Source organism: Oratosquilla oratoria, chromosome 43, assembly GCF_046742065.1.
Source record: "Oratosquilla oratoria isolate Oo_2021 chromosome 43, ASM4674206v1, whole genome shotgun sequence".
Classification (NCBI taxonomy): domain Eukaryota; kingdom Metazoa; phylum Arthropoda; class Malacostraca; order Stomatopoda; family Squillidae; genus Oratosquilla; species Oratosquilla oratoria.
This window is the reverse complement of record NC_134819.1, coordinates 11,963,646-11,973,645: the sequence shown is the minus strand read 5'-3', so window position 1 is coordinate 11,973,645 and position 10,000 is coordinate 11,963,646. Positions and strand designations below refer to the sequence as shown.

Below are 10,000 nucleotides of genomic sequence, written 5' to 3'. Positions count from 1 at the left end.
GTGGCCTATACTAGCATTGACGGATTAATTTCAGGACTGAATGAACTAAATTATTACCTGTTAGAGGAAAAAACAGACATAATGGGAATTGTGGGGACGAAATTAAGGGGCCTAATAATGTTGGGCAAGGGTTATGCAATTACTGGATTAAAAGTAGAAACGAGAAACAGGGAGGAGGAATCATGTTCTTGGCAAAAAAAAAAAAAAAAAAAAAAAAAAAAAAAATTTAATGTGACAAAGATTACGGAGGGTAAAAGAAATGTAGATCTGATCATGATAAAAGTCGAAAACAAGGACATGAAAAATAGAAAGTTTGTGGTGATTTATGTACCCTCAAAAACAAGCTCTTGGAAAGAGAACGAGCATATGAAAATGCTAGAAGATACAAGGCATTCATTAAATGAGATACTAATGGGTGAAGGTAACCTGGTAATTATGGGAGACTTTAACTGTAAAAAAAAAAATGTTGGGAGGAAATAATAGTGAAAGGCGGAGAAGACTTGTGGGGTAATGTATTACTAGACATGACCATGGAATATACAATGACACAGTGGGTCAATGAAAACGCCAGATACAGAAGTAATGAGGAACCGTCGAGAATGGATTTAATATTTACAACAGAATCTGAAATTGTGGACAAAATTGAATACAAGACATCATTTGGAAAAAAGTGACCATATACTTATAGAGACTGAACTAAAGGAATATATATGGAAAGAAATGAAAAGTATAGGAAAGGAAGATTTATGTATAACAAAACGGACTTTGGAAAATTAAAGAAATTCTTTCAGGATGCAAATTGGGAAAAATTCTACATGGAAGAGACAAAAGTGGAAGAGAAATGGGAGATCTTGATGGATAATTATAATGAAGGCGTGAAGAGGCACATACCAAGACAGAAACAAGAGAGAGTATACATTAAGTGCTGGTTCAACAGAAGATACAGTGAGGCAAAAGATAGAAGAGACAGAGCTTGGAAAATATGGAGAAAAGATAAAAAACCTGGAAAATGGCAAATATAAACTATAGAAATGAGTATGTAAAAGTGTGAAGAGACGAAAAAAGGAACTATAAAAGACATTATAGAAAACTATTGTATAGATATGTGAATGGTAAACTTAAAAATAAACAGGAAATGATGAAACTACGCCAATGAAATACAGAATACACAGAATATTTAGATATGGCCGAAGTAATGAATAATCACTCCAAGTCGGTTTTCACTAGTGAGAAGGGACAGTATTGGGACAAAGGAAGTGAAGTGCAATCTCCCCCTATGAGCGAAATAATAATAACACAAAAAGAAATAAGGGAAGGTTTAACAAACTTTGATGTTATGAAATCGCATGGCCCGGACGGAATTGCAAATTGGATTCTATAAGAATGCAAAGAAGAACTGATGGACAAAATATATAACATAATAATTTGCTCACTCAAAGAAGGAAAAATGCCAAAAGACTGGAAAAATGCCAACATTGTACCAATACATAAGTGAAGAAACAAGGAAGAACCAACTATCTATAGACCGGTTTCACTACCAAGCACTATAACCAAAATTTGTGAGAAAATTCTCAAGAATAGATGGGTAAAACACCTGGAAGAAAATTTTATAATAAACCCAAGGACAATTTGGGTTCAGACAGGGAAGATCATACACCACAAATTTAATCTGTTTTTACTCAAGACAGATATAATACAAGAAAGGGATGGATGGGCTGATTGTGCTTTCTTGGACTTACAAAAAGCTTTCGACAAAGTACCAATTTTTTTTTTTTTTTTTTTTTTTATTGGAAAATATAGGAGGGATACAAAGCAATCTGCTAAACTGGACGTAGGACTTCCTGAACGATAGAAAGATAAGAGTAGTACTCAGAAAAAAATATTCAGGTTGGAAGGAGGTGATTAGTGGAGTTCCGCAAAGATCTGTATTGGCTTCAATAATGTTTGTTATTTATGAGAATAACATGGATGATGATGTGGAACGTTACATACGCTTCTTAGCAGACGACGCTAAACTGTTGAGGAAAGTAAAAACCAAAACGGATTGCGAATCACTACAGGAAGACCTGAATAAGGTTTGGAAGTGGAATCAGAAATGGGAAGTGGACTTCAACATTAAGAAGTGTAGCATAATGGAGCTCGGAAAAAGTAAAAATAGAATATGAAGACAATATAAAATTAGAACTAAGGAGGTAAAAAAAAAGTTGGATCTGAAAAAGATCTGGGATTAATTATCTCAAACGACTTGTCCTCTGATAAACAATTAAATAAAATTGTCGGAGAATCCTACAACTTGCTAAGATCAATAAAAGTGGCATTTACCTATTTGGACGATGAAATGATTAAAAAGATGTTTGTCACATTGATAAGGCCTAGACTAGAATATGCGGCGACATTGTGGTCACCCAGTACCAAAAAGAATATAAAGAAAATTTAAAGAATCCAGAGAGCAACCACAAAAATGGCTCCAGCACTTTCAAACTTGTCATATGAAGAGAGACTGGCTAAATTAAAGTTATCGACTCTGGAGCAAAGAAGAGAGAGAGGCGACCTACTGACCATCTATAGAATCATGAAGGGCACAGAAATACTCGATAGAGAGAACTTGTTAAACTAGGACAAGAAAAATGCAAGGGGACATGGAAAGAAACTCAAAAAAGATAGTAATAGAAGAGATCTGAAGAACAGTTTTCCACACAGAGTTTTCGACACTTGGAACAAACTAGAAGAGACAATAGTGTGTGCAAAAACCATTCACCAATTTAAGAGTAAACTAGACACTGCGTGATACAAATGTGAGACATCACGAACGTAGCTCCCCTTCCCGTAAAATACAACTAGGTAAATAAACTAGGTAAATAAGTACAGTCACTCGCACACACACACACACACACACACACACACACACACACACACACACACAAACACACACATACAATCACACACACACACACACACACACACACACACACACACACACACACACACACACACACACACACACACACACTCGGTGGCGCAGTTGGTAGAGCGCTGAACTGTCACCATAGTGGCCCGTAGTTCTTGGTTCGAATCCTGCCCAGGGCCGAAATTATTTCGGTACCGCTGCGCTTCGGGTCGTTACTCTGACTCTCGTGGGCGGGGAGTTGGGTGTGTGTCTGTGTGCAAGGTCATAGCATTACCCATAGATCGGACCTACGAGCTCTGAGCTCTCTTCCAGGAGGGAAATAGCTGTCGATCACGAGTCCAACACGTGATCCAAACACCAAGTGAACACACACACACACACACACACACACGACTCGATGGCGTGGTTGTTAGTCTCCGACCGTCACTACGGCGGTCCTGGTACGAATCCTGCCCAGGGCTGAAATAATTTCAGTATCGCTGCGCTTCGAGTAGTTACTCCAACTCTCGTGGGCGGGGAGTTGGATGTGTGTGTGCGTGTGCGTGTAAGGTCACAGCATTACCCATAGATCGGTCATACGAGCTCTGAGCTCTCTTCCGGGAGGGAAATAGCTGTTGATTACGACTCCAACTTGCGATCCAAAGACCATGAAGAATACAGGCCTGAATTGGAGTACGAAGTAACACTGTGGTCACCCAATACAGTATATATATATATATATATATATATATATATATATATATATATATATATATATATATATATATATGTATGTATGTATGTATATAAACAAGATTGAGAGAATCCAGAGATCAGCTACGAGGATGGCTCCATAACTATCAATATGTTCATATGAAGAAAGACTATTAAAATTGGAGTTGCCGACTCAAGAGGTGACCTGTTGACCATCTGTAGAATTATGAAGGGCATAGAAGGAACCTGAAAAAATGGCTTTCCTCACAGAGTGGTAGATGTACTAATATGGAACACATTAGTTGAAAAAACAGTGTGTGCAAAAAAAAAATACATACATTTAAGAGCAAACTGGATATGAAGAGATACAAAGACGGGACCCCACATACCTAGCTCCCCTTTCCCCTAAGATACAAATAGGTAAATACATACACATACATACTCATACACACATTCACGCGCACACACACAAACACACACACACACATACACAAACACACACACACATACACACACACACACACACATATGCACACGCATACACATACACACACACACACACACACACACACACACACACACAAGCACATACACACACTCACACATACACATACATATACATAACCACACACACATTAACGCACACACATACACACACACAAACACATACACACACACACACACACACACACACACACACACACACACACACACACACACACACACACACACACACACACACACACACACACACACACACACACACACACACACACACACACACACACACACACACACACACACACACACACACATACACACACACACACAAACACACACACGCGCGCGCGCACACATACACACACACACACACACACACACACACATACACACACACACACACACACACACACACACACACACACACACACACACACACACACACACACACACACACACACACACACACACACACACACACACACACACACACACACACACACACACACACACACGTGCACGACTCGATGGCTGTTAGTAGAGTTCCCGGCTGCCACTACGGAGGTCCGGGTTTGAATCCCGCCAAGAACTGAAATAATTTCAGTATCGCTCCGCTGCGAGTCGTTACCCCAACTCTCGTGGGCGGTGAGTTGGGGTGTGTGTGCGTGTGAGGTCACAGCATTACCCAGTGATCGGTCATATATGAGCTCTGAGCTCCTTTTCGGGAGGGAAATAACTGTCGATCACGAGTCCAACACGTGATCCAAGACCATGGTGGTGATGGTGGTGAATCACACACACACGCACAAACACAGACACACACACACACACGCACACACACATACACGCACACATACTGTACACACACGAGTACAATAGTTAAAATTTGTGAGAGAACCATGATAGATGGACAAAATATCTGGAGGAGAATAATACACTGAACCCGATGCAATTTGGGTTCATATAAGGAAGACCATGTACTCGTACCACTAATTTAATTTGTTTCTATTCAAGATTGATAGATATATTGTAAGAAAGGGAATACTGGGCAGACTGTGCATTCCTGGACTTACAAAAGGCATTTGGTAAGGTACCACACAGCAAATTACTATAGAAACTGGAATCAATAGGAGGCATACATGGAAAACTATTGAATTGGATGAAGGACTTCCTACATGGAAGAAAAATGAGAGTGATGCTTAGAGACAAATATTCAAAAGGGGAAGAAATGAGTAGTGGCATCCCAGAGGGATCAGTACTAGCTCAGATAATGTTTAATATATATGTAAATGACATGGACGAAGGCATTGAAAGTCACATGAACTGCTTTGCGGATGACGCAAAATTACTAAAGAGAATAAACTTAGAAATAGACTGTGACTCATAGCAGAGGGATCTGAACAAAGTCTCAGAGTGGAGTAAGAGATGGGAGGTAGAATTCAACATCAAAAAGCGCAGTATAATTGAATTTGAAAAAAAAAACAAGAAAAGAATAACAGGACAGTATAAAATTGATGGAAAAGAAATAAAGAAAGTAAATTCTGAGAGGGACCTAGGAGTACTAATCAACAAAGACATGTCGCCAGATAAACATATAAATAAAATAGTCGGAGAAACATACAATTTGTTGAGATCAATAAAGGTGGCCTTTGAATACCTGGATAAGGAAATGATCAAGAAAATATTACAGACACTGATAAGGCCAAAACTGGAATTTGCAGCTCTGATATGGTCACCCAGTACAAAAAAGAATATAAGAAAATTAGAAAGAATACAAAGAGTAACGACAAAGTTGGTCCCAACACTTGCAAACCTGACATATGAACAAAGACTGGTCGAACTGGAATTGCCAACCTTGGAACAAAAAAGAGAACGAGGGGACCTAATAACCATCTACAGAATTACGAAAGGAAAAAAAATGCCTTGATAGAGAGGACCTATTAAAGCGGGACAGAGGAAAAACAAGAGGACATGCAACGAAACTCAAAAAGGATAACTACAGAAGAGACCTGAAAAAGAACAGCTTCCCACACAGAGTGAGAGATATATGGAACAAATTGGATGAAGAAATAGTGTATGCAAACACAATACAACAATTTAAGAACAAACTTGATCTTGCGAGATACAAAAACGGGTCACCACGAACAAAGCTCCCCTTCCCGTATAGTACAACTAGGTAAATACACACATCCACACATACATACACTCACACACATACACGCATGCACACACACACTTACACACTTACACGACTCGGTGGCGTAGTTGGTAGAGCACTGATCTGTCACAATAGTGGCCCGCAGCTCATGGTTCGAATCCTGCCCAGGGCCGAAATTATTTCGGTACCGCTGCGCTTCGGGTCGTTACTCTGACTCTCGTGGGCGGGGAGTTGGGTGTGTGTCTGTGTGCAAGGTCATAGCATTACCCATAGATCGGACCTACGAGCTCTGAGCTCTCTTCCAGGAGGGAAATAGCTGTCGATCACGAGTCCAACACGTGATCCAAAGACCAAGACCAAGTGAATACACATACAAACACACACATACACACACATGCACACACACGGCCGGTGGCGGATTGGTAAGGCACTGGCCTCACAAGCCGGAGAACCGGGGTTCGATTCCCCGGTCGGGCGGAGACAAGTTGGGTTTGTCTCCTTTCACGTGTAGCCCCTCTTCACCTAGCAGCGAGTAGGTACGGGACGTTAGTCAAGGAGTTGTGACCTTGCATTCCCGGTGTGTGGAGTGTGAGTGGTCTCAGACCTACCCAGAGATCTGCTAATAATGAGCTCTGAGCTCACTGCCGTAGGGTGGTGTCTGGCTGTCTCGAAAAGAGGCTGCAGCAGATCCGAGGTGAATACACACACACAGAACGAATCGGTGGCGCGGTTGGTAGAGTTTCCGATTGTCAGTACGGAGGTGCCGGTGGTACCTGGTTCGAATCCTGCCCAAGGCTGAAATTATTTCAGTATCACTGCGCTTCGAGTCGTTACTCCAACTCTCGTGGGCGAGGAGTTGGGTGTGTGTGTGCGTGTAAGGTCATAGCATTACCCATAGATCGGTCATACGAGCTCTGAGCTCTCTTCCGGGAGGGAAATAGCTGTCGATCACGAGTCAACACGTGATCCAAAGACCAAGGTGAATCACACACACACACACATGCACACACACACACATTTTCACACACACACACATGCACACACACAGACACACACACAGAAGACACGCACACACACACACACACACACACACACACACAGACAAACACACACACACACACACACACACACACACACACATACATACATACAAACACACACACACGCGCGCGCGCACGCACACACACACACACACACACACACACAAACACACACACATGCATACACACACACACACGCACACGCACACATGCACACACACATACACACACGACTCGGTGGCGTGGTTGATAGAGTACTGGACTGCCAGTGCGGAGGTGCAGCAGAACCTAGTTCGAATCCTGCCCAGGGTCGAAGTTATTTCGGTATCGCTGTGCTTCGGGTCGTTACTCCGACTCTCGTGGGCGGGGAGTTGGGTGTGTATGTGTGTGTAAGGAATTAGCATTACCCATAGATCCGTCATACGAGCTCTGAGCTCTCTTCCGGGAGGGAAATAGCTGTCGATCACGAGGCCAACACGCGATCCAAAGACCAAGGTGAATACAAGGTGAATACATGCACACACACACACACACACACACACACACACACACACACACACACACACACACACACACACACACACACACACACACACACACACACACACACACACACACACACACACACACACACACACACACACACACACACACACACACACACACACACACACACACTCACACACACACACACAAAAACACACACATACGCACGTACACACACATACATGCACACACACACACACACACACACACACACACACACACACACACACATACGCACGTGCACACACATACATGCACACACACACACACACACACACACACACGCACACACACACACACACACACACACACACACACACACACACACACACACACACACACACACACACACACACACACACACACACACACACATATATATATATATATATATATATATATATATATACATACATATACCAAGGCTTTTTTTCCCCTTACAAGGAAGGTAGCCAAAAAGGAAAAGGCATAAAATCATTCCCACCCATTCCATCCCTGAATACACTCCACACCCCTCCACCCTCCCTCTTATCTTAGCACCTCATGGAAGACGGGTCATCCCTGCACCTTGTCCACTGCCCTGGGTCAGAAGCAGTGTCGCAAGACACAGCACATCCACAGCAAGGCCGCTTCATTAAATCGGCGACCCCCCCCTCTCCGTCCCCCATTGCTTAAAAGGAGAAGACGGGGAGAAATCCCTTCGGGCTGCGTCAAAATTTGCTCACACATACTACCTCACCCCCCCATCCCACCACCCATTCCACCTCATACATCACAACATCATCCATATACAACCATTCTCCATTCACCCCTGTCTTCTGTTCTCTCACGTCCTTCCTCAACAGACATTCCCCTCTTCCCCAAAGCCCCCTTCACCCCCATCCATCCACCTTATCCTAGGACGTCCCTTCAAGTTCACTCCCTCCACATCTACCTTCTATACCTGTTTTACTAGTCTTTCTTCACTCATTCTTTCCATGTGTCCAAACCATCCTAATACACTTTCATCAACCCTATCTCCCAACTCCCTTTCCACCCCTGTTCTCCTCCTCACCTCCTCGTTTCTCACTCTATCTAGCCTAGTAACCCCCATCATACTTCTCAGACACCTCATCTCAAACACATTCAAACTCCTCTCTTCCTCTCTTATGTTCCACGTTTCTGCCCCATACAGTGCTGTTGGCACAATCACTCCTTCATACAGTGTCCTCTTAGCATCCATTCTCAAATGTCTATTCCTCATTACACTTTTTAATCCACCCAGGCATTTACTCGCTTCTCTCAATCTACATTCTACCTCCACCTTCACTCCACCTTTTCCTGCCACATTTGCACCCAAGTATCTAAAATTATCCACTTCCTCCAGTCGCTCTCCCTTAATGCTCACTTCCAGTCTACTGCCACTTTCACTTCTTGTACACCTTACTTTTACCCACATTTATCTTCAGCTTTCTTCTATCACATACTCTCCCAAACTCTGTCACTAACCTCCTCAATCCCTCCTCCAATCCTGCCACAAGCGCAGTGTCGTCCGCAAACAACAGCTGGCTCACCTCCCACTTTTCTCCATTTTCTTTAACCAACTCCAATTCCTGACCCACTACCCTTGCATTTACCTCTCGCACTACCCCATCCATGTATAAGTTGAACAGCCAGGGCGACATAATGCATCCTTGACGAAGTCCCACCTTTACCTCGAACCACTCACTCTCTCCATTTCTAATCCTGACACAAGCTCTACTATTCTCATAAAAACTCTTGACAGCTCCCAGAAGCTTTCCTCCTATCCCGTATATCTGCATAACCTCCCACAGTGCCTTTCTGTCTACCCTATCGTAAACCTTTTCCAGATCTATAAAAGCCCAAAAAACATCCTTCCCCTTTCCTATAGCTTTCTCACATATTTGTCTTACCACAAAGATCTGATCTACACAACCTCTACCTGTCCTAAATCCACACTGTTCCTCACCAATTACTCCTTCTGTTCCTCTCCTAATCCTCTCAATCAAGATCCTCCCATAAGCCTTCCCAACTACACTTAACAAGCTAATCCCTCTGAAACTACTACATTCACACTCGTCCCCTTTTCCCTTGTAAAGATACAGGCAATCCTCCAGTCCTCCGACACTCTACCATCTCTCCAGCAAACATTAA

At 42.7% G+C, this 10,000-nt stretch overlaps 1 protein-coding gene across 1 annotated transcript in view; it reads right to left on the bottom strand.

The window, feature by feature from the left end:
- LOC143022093 (proclotting enzyme-like) overlaps positions 1 to 10,000 on the bottom strand; it is a 30,168-nt gene that overhangs the window by 7,579 nt on the left and 12,589 nt on the right. The gene's annotated exons all lie outside the window — the stretch shown is intronic.